This window comes from Pinus tabuliformis, chromosome 6 (assembly GCF_031772625.1).
Source record: "Pinus tabuliformis cultivar Carrire ecotype Pingquan chromosome 6, CPIR1, whole genome shotgun sequence".
NCBI lineage: Eukaryota > Viridiplantae > Streptophyta > Pinopsida > Pinales > Pinaceae > Pinus > Pinus tabuliformis.
This window is the reverse complement of record NC_142292.1, coordinates 398,154,309-398,176,113: the sequence shown is the minus strand read 5'-3', so window position 1 is coordinate 398,176,113 and position 21,805 is coordinate 398,154,309. Positions and strand designations below refer to the sequence as shown.

General features: G+C 41.6%; 1 protein-coding gene across 2 annotated transcripts in view; it reads right to left on the bottom strand.

Moving 5' to 3' along the window:
• Window positions 1-21,805, bottom strand: part of LOC149258983 (MMS19 nucleotide excision repair protein homolog) — a 419,217-nt gene that overhangs the window by 350,227 nt on the left and 47,185 nt on the right. The window lies entirely within an intron of this gene.

Here is a 21,805-nt window from a genome sequence, read left to right as displayed (position 1 = left end):
TAGGATTATGGCAAAGTCCTTTTACAAGCTCTTGGCTCAACTCCACTGTTTTACACAGGAACAATGGGCTCGGAACACCATCTCTCCCTTGCTCTGAAGCTCTTGGCTTTCTGGCTCTCGGCTCTCGCTCTAGCTCTCTGCAAATAGCAGCTCTCGGGTTTTTCACTTGACTTCCAAGTGACTCCACTCGGCTGCTCTACACATTAGCTTTGTGTTCTCTTTGCCTTCCCTTTCTACGCTGCTCTCTTTCGCCTTAGCTTCTTGCTTTGGCTTAGCCACCTGTTTTTTTTCTTAGCTGCGCCTTCGCTCTATGCTTCATTAATTTTCTTTCTCTTCCATTCTGTGGTTTTAAGCCAATCGACGTTGTCAATTCATTTTCCTCTTCTGGGCTCTCTAGCTCCCGGCCTCTGTCCGCTCAAATCCACCTCTAAGCGTTAGCAATCATTGCTAAACGCCTTCGGGGATGGTGGCCACCTGTTCTGTAACGGAAGGAACCATCGGCGCTTGAAATCCCCAGAAATAGGCGTTCCTGTTTACACAGAGAAACAATATAAAATACACTATCGGGCACATATTGCGGACGTAAAATTCCATCCAATCGCCCCTAAAATCCCTATTGGATCCGCCATTAGGCAACAGATCACATCGAATATGTGTTTTGGGAAAAATCCCAAATACACGGGAAATACGTGAAAATCTGAATTTCTGGATTTCAAATTTTATATAGTCGGGCTTTGAAATCCCATCAGGTCCGGCCTTTTTATCAGCATCGGGGGTCGCCGACGCCAATCTGCCAATTTCGGCAATCGCAATGTCGCTCGGCCCAGGGTCCCGCCTTAAGTCCCATGCCATCGTCGATCTGCCGATTTTGGCGATTGTAATGTCGCTCGGCCCGGGGTCCTGCCTCAAGTCCCATACCATCGTCGATCTGCCGATTTCGGCGATCGCAATGTCGCTCGGTCTGGGGCCCCGCCTTAAGTCCCATACCATCGTCGATGTCGATCCGCCAATTTTGGCAATCGCAGTATTGCTGAGCCCGGTCCTTATGTTATATCACATGTCTGCCTCCGACCCGATGTGTCGGAGATCAGCGAGCAGGGGTTTCTCCCCTTTCCGCTTAAGTCCGCTCTTTTGCCCTCGTCCGATGCGATTTCCCTTTACAAGGGTTTTTTTGCCCATTTTAGAGGATTTTTCCTCTTTTTGTAAAGAACATAGGGCATCTTCTTCCTACGATAACTTCTGCATCCTAAGTCCATTTTTGCCCATTCAAGTTGCAGTAGATTCAGAAAGAAAAGATCTCTGCAATGGGGCTATTTCCAGGAACTTCCTTGGACTTTCATTTCCTCAGTGAGGAACACATAGACTTAGGAGTCTATCCAAAATCCATTTTAGATCACTTACTCTTCTAATAAAGAGGGCTTAGGAGTGAATTTGTTTTTAGAAGTGGCATCCTGCATGTCCCTATTCTTGCTAATTGTCACACAAAGAGTGGTGGGTTCAAAGCCTTTGATCCATCCACGTAGAGGTTCAGACAACCCCTCTACAAATAGCAACACCAATTTGGCCTTTGAGATATCTGTGACCATAACTGCTAGTCTCTGAAAATCTGAAATGTAAGCCTCTAAGCTACCTGTCTACCTGAGCTATGTCAGCGCTTTGAAATGAAGTTTCAAGTCCTTTTTGTCAAACCACTCAAAGAGTCTCTGAGTGAACTCAGTATATGAGGTGATGTTGTTGTGACCCATAGTCACCAACCCATGGTACCACCACTCATGGGCCTCGCCATCCAAGTGTAATGTGGCCAGCTTGATTGACTCCTCCTCTGTCATCTGATGTAACTAGAAATATGTATCTAGTTTCTGTACCCATGACCAAGTTGAGCATTTGGATGACCCATCAAAGCAAGGGATGGTCACCTTCCCCAATGTCTTTTGCATCTCATTGTTCTGTCTCAAGGCTCTTTGGAATGGGTTTGGATCTACTCTTCAACTGAAGGGCAAAAATCAGTGAAACTAATGGCAGCCTGAAACTCCCGTCCTAATGCTTTGTATTCCTCCATATCATATGCATAAGATATCCACTAACTACACTGCTTCATTTGGTCCCCAATTGTCTCATGTAACAATTGAGGCATGTTTGGCCTTAGTGCTTTGCTAAATGATCGTGAATAGCTCTATGGAGTAGTATGGGCTTGACTTCCCTCTACACTATTCGACCCTTCTCCATTCATAGGTTCCTTTCCAATAGAAGCCCCTTTGTTTGGCGTCCCTTTCATCAGGTCTACCATCTCCTTTTGGCCTTTAACCAGATCATTAATTGCCCTGAGCAAACTATTAAAGACTTGTTCCTCCTTGTCACCCATGTCTGGCTCTTCTTATTGAGAAATCAATGCTTACAAGAATTAGGGTTTGATTCATCTTTCTTGATAATTTCTTATGAATCATGCTCACTTCTTTTACTTCTCTATTAGCTTGTTTTTCATCAAGCAATTACCAAATTATGTGTATATGAAGACCACAAGAACAAGAGACACAAGATGTAGGCGCTCAGCCAAGGAAAAACCCCTCTAAGGGGAAAACCCAGTCCAACTCTTCCACTAGTAGATTCAAATCAAGATGAGATACTCCAAGACCTCTTAGACCAAGACAAATACCTCCAACCACCAAGTCAGCGCTTCCCATCAATAGATGATCCATGTCAGAGTCTCCAAGTGACTGCTCCCCAACAGCAGCTTCAGCCCAAAACTTCTACCCTCAGCAGCAGAACTTCGACCCCCAGCAACAGAATTTCAGACCTGCAGTAGACATAGAATTTCAACCCTAGCAATTGCTCAGAAACATCGTATGTGTGAGAGATAGATAGCCCAGAAACTTGAATTATGTCTTCGCAGCACATTTCGTCCTTCTCCAGCTACTTTGCTCTCTTTTCTACTTTTCTGCCTTGAAGATCAAACTTGATGAGTGAGTACTCCAAATAGATCGACTACCTCTCTATATATAGCCTTTCCGTTAGGTCGAATTGCCCTAATGTAGGATGACTTCATGGGGACAAGGCCAACTTGGTGTGAAGGTCACAAATGACCTTTTTGACTCAAAAATAATTCTTTTTACATGATACAAAAGCCCAAGAAGAGTCTAATGAAAATGATAATGACTCTAATGACACAAGACAAAACCTAGAAGCCTTCAATCGACACTTTGACCTAGAAAACATTGACCCAAGCATGAAACCCATGCTTTAATAAGTCATTTTCCTTAATAATAAAATTTATTTTGACAAGTAAAATTATGAAGACCAACACTAGTTACATTCTTCAAAACTCCCTACTAACTAGGGAGGTATTTATAATTACATAAATATAAGAGTACATGGATGATCTCAAAATGATATGAACTACGAAGAGTTCTAGCACACTCAATGCTACAGATTAGATACCTGACCAAGGTACTCTATTAGAGTGGGACTAAGGTGGACTCAAGCTTTAGCCACTCTAAGTACCATCAGGCTTTCAAGCTCTACCACCAACCCAGGGATCTAGCTGCGTATCCAAGGTTGGAGCTCCATGACCAACGCCACCCTCCCTACTTCGAGATCTAGACATCAACACATAGGCGAACCAAATGTCCTCCCAAGCATCTTGCCATAAGATTCTTCATCTCTCCCTATCAGCTAAATCTGTAACATCAACCAACCCAAGCATGCTTCTAAAATATTCCAACTTCTTATTCGGAAGACATTTCATTAGCACATCAGCTACTTGTTCATCTGTCAGCATATATTGTAGCTTCACAACCCCATCTTGTACCGAACTCCTAATGTAGTGGTACTTGTTGTTGATATGCTTCGTCGTTACATAGAATATGGGATCTTCAAACATCTTGACGTTGCTTTGGTTATCACAATTTATCACCATAGGAACCAAAGGCTTTCCAAAAAAAACTGACAAGAGTTTTCTTAACCAAACAACTTCCTTTCCTACTTCACATGCAACAACATATTTTGCTTCAACACTACTTAATGCAACAGGATCTTGTTTTCGACTCATCCATGAAATCATTGTAGATCCCAAACTGAAACATCCACCAGTAGTGCTCCTTTTATCAATCTCACTGCCACCCCAATCAGAATCAGTAAAACTTGTTAACCTGACTTCCTTTCTGTCATACTTCAGGCAGCGATGTATAGTGCCACGTAAGTATCTCAAGATATGCTTGGCAGTGATCCAATGGTCATGACGAAGCTCCAACTAAAATTGAATAAGAACATTTACAGCAAAACATATATCAGGTTTCGTATTTATCAAGTACATCAGAGAACCCACCAACTTGTGATAGCTAGTAGGATCGACGACACTAGAGTCAGAGCTTCTGAACTTCTTGAGATTGGTAATCATGGGAGTAGTCATAGGCTGGGAATCCATCATACCGAATTTTTGTAACATCTTGATTATGTATTTACCTTGACCTAGATATATTTCACATGGTTTTGCCAGACTTCCAAGCCCAAGTAATATTGCATGAGTCTCAAATATTTCATTTCGAAATCGGTTGCCAACAATTTCTTGCATTCTAGTATTTTGTGTTCCACACCTATAATAAACAAATCATCCACATATGGTAATATAATGACTAGTTCATTCTTCACCACCTTAATGTAGAGGTTTGCATCGGGAGAACTTTTGACTAACCTAATTCTTAAGAGATATACATCCACTCTTGCATACCATGCCCTAGGAGCTTGCTTCAAGCCATATAGGGCTTTCTTGAGTCTGCAAACATGTGTATCTCTATTATTTATTTCAAAGCCTTTTTGTTGTTCAATGTATACTTCTTCATCAATGGTTCCATTTAGAAATGTTGTTTTACATCCATTTGATGGATATTCCATCCTATAGTAGTAGTGAGCGAAACCAAATATCTTATAGTAGTATACCTAGCAGTAGGAGCAAACGTTTCTTCATAGTCTATTCCTTCTTTTTGGCGAGAAACCCCTTGCGACAAATCTAGCTTTGTATTTGTCTATGCTTCCATGAACAACTTGTTTGATTTTGTAAATCCATTTGGAGGTGACAGCCGATTTGTCACTTGGTCTAGGAACGATTTCCCAAACCCCATTCTTCATGATGGATTGATATTCTTCTTGCATCGTCTGCTTCCATTCTTCTTGATGAACACCTTCTTCAAATGTAGTTGGTTTTGCTTCTATTAATTTTGTCATGTATGATGCATATCCTGAATATCTATTCCGACTTTTGCTTTCTCTAAAAGTTCCTTTAGTAGCTCCATGTCCTTCGGCGTCTTCAAGTGTAGCTTTTAACCAATTTGGCCTCTTCTTTGTTTCGAGAATGATTACAAGTTGAATAGGCTCATTTGGTCCTTCTTCTTCTTCTTCTCGGTTTGTAGTTGTCTTGTCATGAAGCTCTTCTTCTTCAAAGAGCGGTACATATTCATCGAATTCGATTGGTATATCCTTGGATATTTTGTAGGCGTGATTTTAATCAAATATAACATCCCTACTTACTTCAATTTGTCCCCCTTCCTTGATTTAGATTCTATAAGCCTTTGATGAAAGACTATAACCAACAAAGATCCCTTTTATGAATGTAGAATCCAATTTCTTTCGCTTGTCTTTTGGAACATGGATGCATGCGAGACACCCAAAGATTCGGAGACAATCTACACATGGCTTCTTTCATGTGAATGCTTCTTCCAGTGTCATATTATCAAGGATTCTATGAGGACTTCTATTTTGTATATATATTGTTGTCATTGTTGCATCCCCCCATAGAAATTTTGGTAAATCTTGATCAAATATCAAAGTTCGTGTGCATTCTTTAATACTTCTATTTTTCCTTTCTGCGACTCCATTTTTCTCGGGGTTGTAGGGTACAATGAACTCCCTCTTAATACCTACTTCTTTACAATATGCAATTAATTCTTTTGAAGTGTATTCCCCTCCATTCTTGCATCTCAGAGTCTTTATCTTTCTTTCAGTTAAGGTCTCCACTTCAGATCTAAATTCCTTGAGCTTTTCAAATACTTCTTCCTTCGCCTTAAGAAGATAGAGTCATGTCTTTCTAAAATGATCATCATTGACGGTCACATAATAAAGATGGCCTCCAAGAGATTTGTTAGACATTGGCCCACACATATGGGAATGAATGAGGTCTAATATCTCCGTAGACCTTGTATCACTACTTGTAAAAGGTTTCCTTGTATTCTTTCCGAAAGCTCATCCCTTAGATACCCCTTCATGATCTTCCTTGATGTTGGGGATGCCCTTTACCATTTGACTAAGAGAGGGTATTATCTTGTAATGAATATGCCAAAGTTCGATAGGATTGATCTCCATGTGAACTAGGGCTTGAGGAGATGGTATTATAACTCTATATAGCATTCCTTCAATGAACTCCAATAACTTTTGCCTTCTCAATACTTGAATCCTTTCCCCAAAGCAAAACTTTACCATCTGCAAAGGCAACCCTATCTCCTTTATCTTCTAAACAAGAAATGGAAAGCAAATTCTTTTTCAAACCTGAGACTAGGAGTATGTTGTTGAGGTGTATCTTTGCTCCACTTTCTAGCTTTAATCATGGAGATCCAAGGCCCTTGACTACATAATTGTTGTTGTCTCCTAGCTCCACTACATGAGATGATGGTTCTATTGATAGAGTATGAAGTTGTCCACTTTCTCTCGTCATGTCTTGATGCTCCACTATCAATGATCCATGCATTGTCATCATCAAGAGTACTTGTAAGTGCAGCCAAGAATCCTTCACCCTTGACTCCCCTAGATAGATTGTAGATGATCCTTCCAACCCAGCTTCCTACGAATCTCACGATATCGAATCCCATCTTTAAGTAACTTGCCATAAAGGGAGTAACCTTTTCTTCCAAAATTGTTTTTCCTTTCTTCAAGTAATTGCCAACAAATTGATCTTCAATCTTCTTTGACCTTAGCTCTGATACCATGTTGAAAAATCAATGCTTACAGGAATTAGGGTTTGATTCCTCTTTCTTGATAATTACTTGTGAACTATGTTGGCTTCTTTTACTTTTTATTGGCTTGTCTTTCATCAAGCAATTACCAAATTATGTGTATATGAAGACCACAAGGACAAGAGACAAGATGTAGGCACTCAGCCAAGGCAAAACCCCGACAAGGGTAAAACCCAATCCAACTCTTCCACTAGTAGATCCAAATCAAGATGAGATACTCCAAGACCACCTAGACCTAGACAAAGACCTCCTCCAAACACCAAGTTAGCCCTTCCCTTCAATAGATGATCCATATCAAAGTCTCCAAGTGACAGCTCCCCAACAGCGACTTCAGTCCAAAATTTCTACCCCTAGCAACAGAACTTCAGCCCCTAGCAACAGAATTTCAGCCACAACAACTACCTAGAAATTTCACATGTGTGAGCGATAGATAGCCCAGAAACGCAAATTAGGTCTTCCCATCAAATTTCATCCTTCTCTGGCTACTTCACTCTCTTTTCTGCTTTTCTTCCTTGAAGATCAAACTTGATGAGTGAGTGCTCCAAATAGGTCGAATTGCCTCTCTATATATAGCCTTTCTATTGGGTCAAATTGCCTTAATGTAGGCCGACTTCATTGGGACATGGCCGACTTGGTGTGGGCATGACAAATGACCTTTTTGACTTAAAAATAATTCCTTTTACATCATACAAAAGCCCAAGAAGGGTCTAATAAAAACGATAATGACTCTAATGACTCAAGACAAAACCTAGAAGCCTTCAATGGAGGCTTTGACCTAGAAAACATTGACCCAAGCATGAAACCCATGCTTTAATATCTTTTGACAAGTACAATTATGAAGACCGACACTAGTTACATTTTTCAACACTTCTATCTCAAGTGTTTCTTCTATCCCTTTTACTTTCTTTGGTGTCTCTTCACCCTCACTATCTGGAATGTCTTCTTCTCTAATAGGATTGGTTTCTATGAGTGAGTATTTCCTCCTGTAAGTTATACCTCTAAAAGGACTATCTTTTGTCATGACATCACTAAGTTGCACTAACAAGTTGCCCTTAGACCTCACAGTTGTCCAAGAACATGTTATGATACCATTGTAAAATTCCCTCCCAACAATCCCTTGAATTTTCAATAAAAAAAAATAATTTATATTGAAGTTTTTAGTGATGATTTTTGTCAAACAGCTTGTTTTCTCAATATTGTAGGTGTAAATCTAATGTGTGTAACTCGGGAATATGCATGCTAAACATTTGAAACACTTCACCTTAACAAATCTGATTTATTATGTACTCAGAAATGTACACACAGGTATATTCAATGCTAATATAAAGACAATGACAATAGATTTGTGAAATGAACAAACTTGTAGACTAGTTTACCAACATTTATACAGCGAATGCGAAATAGAGAGAACATGGAATGTTCCTTCAAATAATAGGCTTGGACACTAGGCTTCTTCAAAACAGAGTATCAATTTGCATGGGATAACATGTCAGCCTCTCCTTACAGCAACACTTTCCCAAGAGTTTGGTTCAAGACAAAAGTCACTAGACTAGCAACTTGCACTTCTTTGAAGATTGTTCTATGGCACTTGCATGTACAGGAATGAAGGTAGCAGCCAACACGTCCAACCAAATAAAGATCACGGCTTGCCCAGGACTGATAACTACCACCAGCAATGGATTTCTTCCCCACACAGTCAACCTCTAATAGCAATCCGTCCTCTAATATCAATAACTCTGCCCATAAGCATAGTGGCCCAACCAACAATAAAAATAAAGGGATTCAACCCTCTTCTCCTCTTGAAACCATGCCCAAAGGGAAACTCATGCATTGTTTACACTTCAAAAAATCATCTTTCCTCCTTCAAGAAACTCAAACCATAAGATTAAGCAATTGAGAGTGAAAATTTCCAATATGAAATTCTACTACAGTAACTGATTTATTTCTCCTACTTATTTTCCACAATAAGTTATTTACAAACCCTTCAGTAAACATCAAAGTAAATTCTACTGCAGTTGTCACATAATAGCATAGAGAAAAGAATAGTGAAATACAAGCACAATAATCAATCACATCAACACAGTCGTTTTTGGACAATAGTCCCCGGAAAAACCCAATGCGGAAAAACTGTTGTAGCAAATGAGGGTTTATTTATTATTCTTCAGCAACAATCTCTTTACAAGGAATGATTTGCAGAACATAGAGAAACTTTTATGAAAACACCTGAGACCATTTTCCTCCACCCTTTGGAGAAATTCTAACACCCAAGAGACCCTCCAGCCTTCACTGCGTCACCTCTATGTCATCTCTACGTGAGGATTACGTCCCTTGTTGTGATGCCTCTCTTAGTTGTCCCTCTGCGTTGTTCCTCTGATGGACTGCATCCCCTCCTCAGACTCCGACTAATGCCGATACCCTCATCTTCCTTCACCCTGCAACTCTCCCTCTGAAATCAAATTCTTACTTCTTGAGAATCGATTTCCCTGGGGTTACTGAGTATTTGCCCAGTGTGTCTCCAAATGACTCTCAAGTCTTCATTTATACTTTTCCTGTTGAGATATCAATGGTCGTGATCTAATATCTAATCAACGGCTAAGATTAAATTAGACTTGATCCTCGTCTCTTGGAAGCTTCTCACCCATATTTTCATTAATACCGATTAATATTTTGATTTTCCTAAGTTTAGACTTAGGAACACCATTAAAAATATTAATTATTTTAATAAAATACAATTCGAGTGGAATTTAACCAAACGATTTATGGGGCTTGGAGATCTCATGTGTTCTAGCCCCTACACAAAATTTCAGAGCTAGAGCACATCCAATGCTACCCAAAAATCAACACTCCCTCTTAGCGAGGAATGTGCTCTAGCAATACTTCCCAGCAGAAGTACCACACTGATCTACGGCATCGGTCCTCTACGTTGTTAATGCTCGGCCTGTTGCCCTTCATCCACTGCGCTGATGCAACTTGTATTATTGCCCATGACACTGCCACTGTCACTGTTGCATTTGTACTGCAGCTCCCTCTTAAGAACTACACTATATGTTTCTGCTACTGAAACGAATTCTCAATCATCCCCATCTTCTCCCTGAAATAAACAGAGTTTGTTCTTCCAAGAGCCTTGGTGAGAATGTTTGCCACCTCTTCTCCTGTCGGAGTGTATTGTAACTGTACTGCACCTCTCCGAACACGGTCTCTGATAAAGTGACACCTGATGTCAATGTGCTTCGATCGATCATGAAAAACTGGATTCTCAGAGAGCTTGATGCAACTCTGATTATCACACAAAATGTTGGTTGCTTCCATCCTTCTCCTAAATAGATTTACAAGCAACTTTCTAAGCCATATGGCTTCACACGATGTTGTGCTAGCTGCCATATATTCAACTTCAGTTGAGCTCAGAACTACCGACTTTTGTTTCCTACTACACTAGGAGGTCATTCCTGATCCAATGTTGAAACAGTACCCAGTGGTACTTTTCCGATCTACTGAACTTCCAACCCAATATGCGTCAGTGAACCCACTCAGTCTAATATCATTGCCTCGAGTGTACATTAATCCATGCTCGACTATTCCTCGTATATATCTGAGAACATGCTTGGCTACTGCCCAGTGTGCCCTCTTCAGTTCCACCATGAACTGACTAAGGGTGTTGATAGCGTAACAAGTGCCTTGCCTGGTATTGACCAGATATATCAAAGACCCTATGAGTTGCCTGTACAAGGTGGGATCGACTTCTTTATCTTCATACGCATCAATCTTCTTCCAATTGATAATCAGAGTAGCCATGGGTCTATAGTCCTGCAATCTAAACCTTTTTAAAATTTCCGTAGCATATCTCCCTTGTCCAAGGAAAATTTCACCCTTCTGCTGCCAAACTTCCAACCCTAAAAATTAATGCATCTGTCCCAAATCCTTCATGTCAAATTTTGTAGCTAGGTTTTCCTTGCAATCTTTGATGAGCCTAGATGAACCTGTCAGGAAAAGGTCATTCACATATAACAACAGAATTAGAGGCTCATTCTCTACAATTAGATAGTAGAGGTTGGGATCTGCGTCACTCTTGACGAATCCCATCTTCTGCAAGTAACCATCAATTCGACCGTACTATGCTCTAGGCGCTTGTTTAAGCCCATACAAGGCTTTCTTAAACCTACATACATGAGTTTTCTTCTCATGTGTCTCAAAACTCTCTAGTTGTTCAATGTATACTACTTCTTCTATCACCTCGTTCAAGAATGCAATCTTGACGTCCATCTGGTGAATCTCCCACCCCATTTGTGCTGCAAGGGATATCACGGATCTAATAGAAGTTACTGGGGCGAAGGTTTCTTCATAGTCTATCCCTTCCTTCTGAGCATACCCCTTAGCCACCAACCTGGCTTTGTATTTTTCCATACTGCCATCTGCAGCATATTTGACCTTGTAGATCCATCTCGAACCTACAACTGCTCTGTCCTAAGGCCTAGGTACCACTTCCCAGACATCATTGATCATTATGGAACTGTATTCCTCCACCATAGCATCTCTACCCATACTTGATGCTGAAAGGCCTCCTGAAAACTAGAGGTTCTCCAACCTGAGCCACCAAAGCTTGGTATCTATCTGGTTGTCTACGCTCCATTTTCTCGTTTCTAGGAGCTCCAATGAAATCCTCTGCATCCTGTAGTATTTGTCGAAGTTCTAGGCTCGTTCTTCCACTGGTAGTGGGTGGATCTATTTGCTCCTCCTCCTGAGATTCCACCCACTGTGATGCCTCTGGATTCTTGTCCTTTGGAGAAATACTGGTGTTGATTTCTGTTGGTCGAAGTGGCTAGACCAATGGATCATCCTTTGACTGCTCTTCGGAAGGCATTTCTCGGGATTTCCTAAAAGCTCTGTCCTCCATGAACTTTACATCCTGTCATACTACGATCTTCTTATTGCCTGGAAGGTAGATTCTATATGCCTTAGCATTCTCACTATATCCCACAAGATATCGTTTTTATGCATTTTGATCCAACTTCTTCCTCTTTTCTTCGGGTATATGGCAGTATGCCAACCTCCCAAATATTCTGAAATGACTCACTTCAGGTTTCTTGCCGGTGAAGGCACTCTTTGGAGTAATCTTACATAATGCCCTGTGAGGAGCCCTGTTCTCAACATATACTGTTGTGTTGCATGCTTCTGCCCATAAAAATTTGGGCATATCCTGATCATACAACATTGCACTTGCTACTTCTACAATAGTTTTGTTCTTCCTCTCTACTACTCCATTCTGCTCTGAATTATATGGAGTTGTCCATTCTCTTTTGATGCCTTCCCTTACACAGAACTCAGTGAAGTCTTTATCAATATATTCTCCACCATTGTCTAAGTGCAAGACTGTTATCCTTTTCCTTGTCAGATTCCCAACCAAAGCTTTAAACTCTTTGAATATATCAAAACCTCATCCTTGGTTTTTAGAAAGTAGATCCAAGTCTTCCTGGAATGGTCATCAATGCAGGTGACGAAGTATTTTGCACCACCAAGAGCTTTTGTGGACATGGGTCCACAGATATCTGAGTGTATTAATCCCAGAACACTCTTTGCCCCATTGTTACTTCTGGAATAAGCCGCTTTGGCGTACTTGCCCAGAACGCAACCTCTACATACATCGTCTCGTTTGATACTTAATTATGGAACTCTTGTGACAGCTCCTCTGAGAATTCTTAGAGCCCCATGGTGTAAGTGCCCCATTCTTCTGTGCCATAGTTCATTCAAATATTTTTCACCACTATTGCCTATCAATGACATTGGAGATTCTAGCTGTAACTTATACAATCTGTTACTTCTGACTCCAATTTGGGCCTTCTTCTTCCAACTCAGATGTTTGACATATACTTTCTTCCCAATGAAGTAAACATCATAGCCCTTGTTCTAAAACTGAGATACAGAGAATAAGTTCATCCCCAATCCAGGCACATGCAGCGCATTGGTAGCTTGAAGTCGATCCCCGCTTCTGTTTGAAAAACTATAGTACCTCTTCCTATGGGGGTACATTTTGACTTATTTCCCATGGTGATTTAGAAGTTCATTTGTTCTTCTTGATAGCTCGAGAAACATTCTCGTATTCCCGTCATGTGCGCAGAAGCCCCTCTATCAATATACCAAACCTCAAAAGATGCAGAACTTGACAAGCAAGTGACTTCTTCTTCCAGTCTGGAAGCCAACAAAGAATTGTCGCGATCCATTATATTCTTCATGCTTTCCTCTCTCTCGGGAGAACTGCGTGAGTCCTTTTGAGTTGTTGCTCTAGCAACATGTTCATGACTCATTGCAAATTCTCTAATCCTGTTGCCCGATCTCGGCTATAATACCATGTGAAAATTTCTAATATGAAATTCTACTGCAGCGACTGATTTATTTCTCCTACTTATTTTCCACAATAAGTTATTTACAAAACCCTTCAGTAAACATCAAAGTAAATTCTACCGCAGTTGTCCCATAATAGCATAGAGAAAAGAACAGTGAAATACAAGCACAAGAATCAATCACATCAACGCAGTTGTTTTTGGACAATAGTCCCCGAAAAAACCCTGCTGCAGCAGATGAGGGTTTATTTATTATTCTTCAGCAACAATCTCTTTATAAGGAATGATTTGCAGAACATAGAGAAACATTTTTGAAAACACTTGAGATAATTTTCCTCCACCCTTTGGAGAAATTTTGACACCCAAGAGACCCTCCAGCCTTCACTGCGTCACCTCTGCATCATCTTTGCGTGAGGATTGCATCCCTTGCTGTGATGCCTCTCTTAGTTGTCCCTTTGCGTTGTCCCTCTAATGGACTGCGTCCCCTCCTCCTCAGTCTCCAATTGATGCTGATACCCTCCTCTTCCTTCACCCTGCAACTCTCCCTCTAAAATCGAACTCTTACTTCTTGAGAATCAATTTCCCTCGAGTTACTGAGTATTTGCCTAGTGCATCTCCAAATGACTCTCAAGTCTTCATTTATACTTTTCATGTTAAGATATCAACGGTCGTGATCTAATCTTTAATCAACGGCTAAAAGATTAAATTAGACTTGATCCTCGTCTCTTAAAAGCTTCTCAACCATATTTTCATTAATACCCATTAATATTTTAATTTTCCTAAGTTTAGACTTAGGAACCCCATTAAAAATATTAATTATTTTAATAAAATACAATCCGAGTGGAATTTCACCAAACGATTTCTGGGTCATAGAGACCTCGTGTGTTCTAGCCCCTCCATAAAATTTCAGAGCTAGAGCACACCCGATGCTACCCAAAAAACAACAGAGTATTGTCCAATCCCCTTGATATTCTTTTACCCAACCAATCGAACTCAAGATGGCTTGGAAACTTGATGTCTTTGTGGCTGTTCTCCAACCTGTCAAAACAGATAGAAAACATTATATCAGGAAAAAAAGTAAACTGATAACACATTTTTTTCCGAAGAAGAGAATTCGTAATTTCCATTAATTTCAGAAAATTACATGTTGTAGATGCTGAACGCATATGCTGTAGTGTGGGTAAACCACTTACAAAACAATACTTCAAGAGAAGTATGCAGAAAAGCCCTCAAACAGGGCAGCAAGAAGAATGGATCTGTAAACCCCAAACAGGAGGATACCCCTACCCATCTCAAGCAAAATAACAGAAAAATAACAATAGCTCCTGAGGAAAGTGCAGAAAGTTCGAAATGGCCGCCAAGACAAACAGGAGAGGCACGAAATGGAAGGGAGCAGCCAAGGTAGCCGCACCGCCCACCCCCTCAACTCTCCTCCTGTGACAGAAGAAGCCAGAGGAAGACACCCGCACCGCCCACCCCCTCAACTCTCCTCCTGTGACAGAAGAAGCCAGAGGAAGACACCGCCCATATCCAAAGAAGCCATAGAAACCAACCAGAAACAGCCATTGATGAGACGGCACGAATCGGTGCAGAGACAGACTCTGCACCATAGATCCCTCAACGCATCCAATAACTGCCGAGGTAAGCCAGCAAAAAGCCAAAAAAAGAAAACCACACCTCTGCAAGGGAACCCATCAGGGCCCAACTAGAGCAGAGGCGTTTCGGGTCCGGGGGCAGAGGCGGCTAGGGCAGCCACCTCGCCCCCACGAGGCCCAACAAAGCCCCCGCCCCCGCACCACGGCTCAGCACAAACTAGGAAGGACCGCCAAAACAGAGAGTCTGGAGTAGTGCCGAAGTCCGCCGAAAACCAGAAGAGAATGGACACACTCCGCCGCCTCCCAAAACAGAGCACAATGCAAAACCGGAACTCTGCCTATGAAATAAGCAGAGCAGGCCACCAACCCGGGGTCGGCAGACGAAGATGATGTATCAGAGCCGCGCTGAGGAAAGCACGTCGCAAGGAAAGAGAACCGCCGGAGAGAAGGGAGCAGAGGCCGAAGTCGAATCCGCTCCACAGGCTACCGGAGCCGCTGAACTTCAAACCCCACCAGACGCAGCGAGCCCCAGCACGGAAAACTTGCCGCACGACGATGAGTTGAAGCACCGAGCATCGGCGATAGAAGGGCGGCCGGAAGCCTCACCAGAGGCAAGCCCTGCTGCCGCAGGCGCGAAAGCAGCAACCAGAGCCGAATAGAAACCCTAGCTTCTCCCGCTCCTTCTCGTGTTATAGATCCGACAACAAATTAGTTGGCCACACATCTACAATTATACCTCCAGTAAACTGATAACACATATTTACCTCAGCGTCTCCTATAAATCATCTTCTCCTTTGAATCCCAATGGTGACTAGGGTTTCCTTAAACTTCTCTTCAAAAACTCTCCAAGAGCTCTTTTTTTCAAAATGCAAGTGAAAGAATGAGGAAAGTCTCCTCACTTTTTTCTTTTTTATAAACTTGTGGCCACTTTTGCTACCATTTTACCTTTTAACATTTATAATGTCACTTTATAATATTTTCATTTCATAAAGTTAAAATGACTTTTCACTTGCCTAGGAAGTGTCCCCCTTTCACCCTTTAGACTTTTATAATGTTTCCCTAGGCAAATTAAGTCCCCTTATTAAATTTTCCCCACTTTAGCCTATGGGAACCATGTTAGGCTAGCCAACTCCGTCATATGTTTCCTAAGTTGGGGTCATTATACATATAGTGTTTTCTATCTCATTTTGATAGATGAGAAATACCCAAAAAGGCATCAAATTTCCAAGCCACATTAGGGTCGATTTGTTGGGTAAAGAGTACCAAGGAGGCTGGGCTATATTCCCAACTGTTAAGTCTCATGGGTCGAGTTTCGTGAAGGAGGAAGGACAAGTATGAAGTGTTACCAAAGCACGAGTTCTCTTTATTATTTGTTGGACGAGTTTCCACAATTTGGGCGAGATTCCCCAAGGAAAAAGCGATATAATCTCCTTATCTCTGTTGTTGGTCAAGACACCATATTTCCGGGTCGAATTTTTGCTATTGAAGGACGAGCTTCACCTCTATATTGGAGCCATAATAAATCCTATGCGTTGTCACTGAGTATACTCCTTAAAGGACTCAATTTTTGGAGTTTCTTGTTGACAATGTGGGGCGTGAATCATTGGTGGTGATTGCTATCAGTTATGGGCATGTAATGACCTTTATCTTGCTAGATGTGTTAGTTATTACCTATGTTCCTGTACATGTAGAGCTCCAGAAAGCAATGTTTAGAAAGGAACCAGTTGTTGATCTAGTAACTTATGCTTTGAGCCAAACTCTTAGGGAAATTATTACTAAAGGGAGAAGTTGATATATATATTCATGCATATAAAGACTCTATTTTGAAGAAGCCTGATATCCAAACCTATCATCTGAAAGAGCGTTCCAGGTTCAATTCATCTTGCGTTCACTGTATATATGTTGGCAAACTAATTTACAAGTATGTTCATTTTCAGATCTAGTGTCATTGCCTTTATACCAGCATTGAATATACTTGTATGTACATTTCTAAGCATATAGTAAATCAGATGTGGTTGAGGAGAAGTGTTATTTTAGTGTGGAATATCTATCATATACATCATTGAGTTAAACAAACCAGATTTACACCTTCAGCAGTGAGAAAAAAAAAATTGCTTGATGAAAGTTGTCAATGAAATAACTACCAAACACAATCATTTTTTTAATCATTCCTAAGAGGGGATTTTACAGTGGTATCAGAGCATGTTCTTGGAGAATTGTGGGGACTAAGGGTAGTTTGTTGGTAATATCATGACAAACGAGAGTCCCTCTAGAGGGATAACTTACAAGAGGAAGTACACACATAGAGAACCCACTCCTATTAGAGAAGAAGATATCCCAGATAGAAAGGGTCAAGAAACACCAAATAAAGGGAAAGCGGTAGAAGAAACACTTGAAATAGAAGAACCAGACATGGGTGATAAGGAGGCCCAAGTATTTAACAGCTTGCTTAGTGCAATAAACAATTTGGCTAAAGGCCAAAAGGAAATGGTGGACCTAATGAGAGGGATGACAAACAAAGGAGCTTCAACCAGAAAGGAACCAATGAATTGAGAGGGATTTAATAGTGCAAAGGGAAGTTGGGCTTGTACTAGTACACAAAGCCATTCACGCTCATTTAGCAAAATACACAGAAAAAACATGCCTCGGTCCTTACATGAGACGGCAGCGGACCAAATAGAGCAGTTTACTCACGGGATTCCTTATGCAAATTATTTGGAAGAGTATAGAGCATCAGCACGTGAGTTTCAGACTGTAATAAGTTTCACAAATTTTTGCCGCCTTCAGTTGAAGAGCAAGCCCAAAACATTTCAAAAAGCTTTGAGGCAGAATAATGAGTTGCAAAAGACATTGGGAAAGGTAACAATCCCTTGCTTTGATGGGTCATCCAAATGCTCAACTCGGTTGTGGGTATAGAAGTTGGATCCATATTTCCAGTTGCATCAAATGACAGAGGAGGAGGCCATCAATCTAGCCACATTACACTTGGATGGCGAGGCCTATGAGTTGTGGTGCCATGGGTTGGTGACAATGAGTCACAATAGGATCACTTCGTTTACTGAGTTCACTCAAATGCTCATTGAGCGATTTGACAAGAAGGACCCGAAGCTTCATTCCAAGGAGTCGGCCCAACTCAGACAAACAGACAATCCGTAGACCTACAGTTCAGAGTTCCAGAGACTAGCAATTATGGTCATAGACATCTCGGAGATTAGGTTGGTGATGTTATTTGTAGAGGGATTGTCGAAGCCTCTACGTGATTGGGTCAAAGATTTTGAACCTACCACACTTCGTGCGACAATCAATAAAATTAGGGATATGCAGGATGTTGTCTCGAAGAACAAATTCACTCAACCTTCTTTTCCTCAGAAGAGTAAAGAGGTCAAACCTTTTTAGGAGTAGACCGGGTCACCGGGAAACCAAAAATGGACGAGGAGACCAAAAAGGAGTTGAGAAAGAAGAAGCTTTGTTTCAACTGTCAAGAGCCTTGGGCACTAGGTCATAGTAGTGCGGGAAAAGACATGGTGGGCAATGCTCTTTGTTACCTAGCATTTTGTGGGTAATATCGCTAGGAAAAAAAATTCTCCAAGATGGTCCTCGGTCAGCAACCACCAACCCCTTGCAGTCATCAGCAAGCTCATTACGCCATTTCTCTGCCACCTGAGCCAGCCATGTGGTCCCTCGCCCATCTGCCATGACCATATGTTTGAAGGTGGGCCTCCCAAATCTAAAGGTATGCCTTGTCATTTTTGAAATTGAGTATTGTAGTTTACTTATCATGGACACTTCTGAGCATGGATTAATGGGGGGATTCGATGGAAAGGATGGGCTAGGTCTGTGCTTTTGTCCCCTAGAACCCTTTTAGGAATTAACCTTGGACTCTAGTCCCATGGGATCTCCTTTACTGACTATTTGGTTTCAAGGATGGTATTTCACGGGAAACCCCGATTTTGGTTGCATGGTCCCGCTCCCTTATTCGCTCATATTACCCTTCTTTCCATTCATTATTACCCCATCCATCATTTTTCCCACCTAAATCCACATTCCTCCATTAGGTCCACATAGTATTAGCTTGCCCCTAGCCCTTGCCCCCACCTTGGTTCATGGCCTGGAATGAAACCCAGAGGTTGATGCAGCTGAAAAGAAAGTTAAAAGCATATATGGCCACATTCAACAGGAAAAGTACCACAAAATGCAAAATATGGTCGGGTCAAAAAACATTTTAGCACGTGGACAAAATCCAATACATGAGCTCTACCCCATTATCATGGCCATCACCCTAGTTCCTCGGGTTCTGTGAGCCTTCTTCATCATATAGGAACCCATGATTGTCCCAACCCCTAGTGGGCAATGAACCGCCCCACCTTAAAAGGTGGATTCCACTGATATATCTTACACATCATGCCCTAACCCCTTGAGCCCCGAGCAGTTAATCAAATAAAATCATAAAAGGCAAAAGGCATATAAAGGAGGGTGGAAAAACCAAGATCAGGGCACCTCATGTACCACGATTGCTCTGTCCTACACATTATAAACCCAAAGTGTAGGCTTCCCTCTTATTAGCTAGCTTTGTACCCCAGCGTGTGACCCAGGGCTGCCGCTTCTCATCCCCTACTTCATTCACCTATTTGTCACATGCCACCACCTTTTGACAAATGTACCTTGACTATATTATCCCCTTTAAACATAGAAACCACCTAATAGGGTGCTTGGTTAACCCATTTGGAGTTTAGGAGACATTGGAACATCCCACAGCCCATTATGGAAGGGCAAACCATTATGAAGTCCCCACCTGTGGTCCATGATTAGGTAAGCTCATTTACTCGATTTCTTTAATGACTTGTTGTACAAGAAGGCTAGGGAACGCATTGGATCTTATGCATTTGGGGTTTGGTCTCCCTATATGGGGTCCAAATCCTCCAGAGGGCTACATTGGCACATGTAGGGTGAGCATTAAGAGAAATGGGCCTCCACAACAGCAGATTGCACTCTATGGATCCCCACAGCCATTCAGAGATTGCTCGTGGTTCACTTATTGGACGAGGAGGATGCACTTGATCCATCATGCCTAGTCGGCCCCAGATCTACACCATACACTTGGCAGATGATCCAGGACTTCCATGATGATGTGGCATCACCATACACTTAGCAGATGATCCAGGACTTGCACGATGATGTGTACCCTGAGATGTCATTTGGAGCACCACTAGTTATTACAAGGGGCCACCCCCTAGCCCACTACTTTTGAGGGTCCTTCTCTTCATTATGGCACCCATGGACCTCATTAGGCCTCTTAGAGAGGCTTACTTTTTCATTTATGAGCTAGTTTGGTGGTCTTGTCACCAAAAGTTGTATTATTAACACATTACTTTATGTTTGGGGCTTATGTAGGCCAAGGAGGCTAATTTGAACTCCTAAGATGAGCATAAATACAAGTGAGGTGAGATCATTTCTCATCGTCACTTTGGATTGGATCTCTTCTCTCTCTTGAGAATTTCGACTTTTTCTTAGTAGTTGAATTGGAACTTTATGGATGAGTTATGATGTGTGGATGTTGGTCTATCTTCTCTTGGAGCCTCTTTATTGTCAATTGTAAATGGTTGGATATACTCTATTACATGTAAGTACGCACATTTTGATGTTATTCTTGTTTAATTTTGTCATATATGATGAATTGGGATTTTCGCTATTCTAAGTTTAATTGTTGCATGCCCTATAAGGCTTAATGTTGTAGAATTTGTTTTCTATTATAGCATTCCTCCAACATATGGGCCATGTAATGTGAGTGAAATCTCCTAGGGGTAAAACTTGACCTTGACAAGCCATTCCTCTTGCACATTGAAGTATAAAAGCTGTGAGGTTGCTTCCTCTTGACCTAGAAGGCAAATTGAAGTAATCTTGAGGCCTCCTTGGCTAGAAACCAAGAAAACATACTCTTACTCAACATAGACTCCATTCTCCCAAAGATTAAGGCACTGATCTACCAAGGGTGGTCACTAAAATCCATATTTTCCCACATCCTTCGAGGATTAGCCACATTAGGGTGACTAGGGCATCATTTTCCCAACAAGTTAGCCATCAAAAGAATTTGATCTCGTTGGCCTTTCCCCTAGCTCTCCTCCAAATTTGAAGCCATTTTGACGATGGAGTTGGAAGAAAAGTCAAGCCCTAGCTCTAGGATCAAAACTTGCCCTGCCATCCCCAAGGCTAGCGCCTCACAAGGTCAAAACATCATTGAGTGAAAATACTTTCTTTGATCTTCCCCACCTTGTCTAGGATAAGAATATCATTGATTGTTTCATATCTCCCTCATACCCTAGACTGCGTCCACTTGGCCCCATGTGGTCCCGCTCCTTCAAAGAACCATCTGGGATACCAATTCTAACAAGGATTTTAGGGTTTGGGGCACTCCTTTACAAAGCCTACTCCCATACACCTACCCCCAAAATCCTCTCTTCCTTTCACTAGAACCCATACTACCTTGCTTAGTGAGCAAGCAAGCTCCATCTTTCAAATCTTTACGTGAAAGGGCTAATTTGGATCACTCATATCCATTGACTTATCATTCATTAGTGACTCCAATACACATCGGGTCTCCTCCCATCGGTGAAAGTCTGTAGATAGAAGTGAGCCTTAGCTAAGGTAACAGTGGGCTAAGTCTCCATTTGTTCCCCTTGGCCTAGCATTTCTCCTTTAGGGATTCCCCTTATGTCTCCTGCCAATTTGAGCGATAACACCCTCTACATAGAGGTGTACTCAGAGAGTGACAACGATGATGGAGAGGAAGGAGCCAATGCATGGGCAGATACATCAGACAGTTGGGGGTGAGACTTCACATGCAGAGGTAAAAGCCCCTATTATTGCATCCATGTCAGGA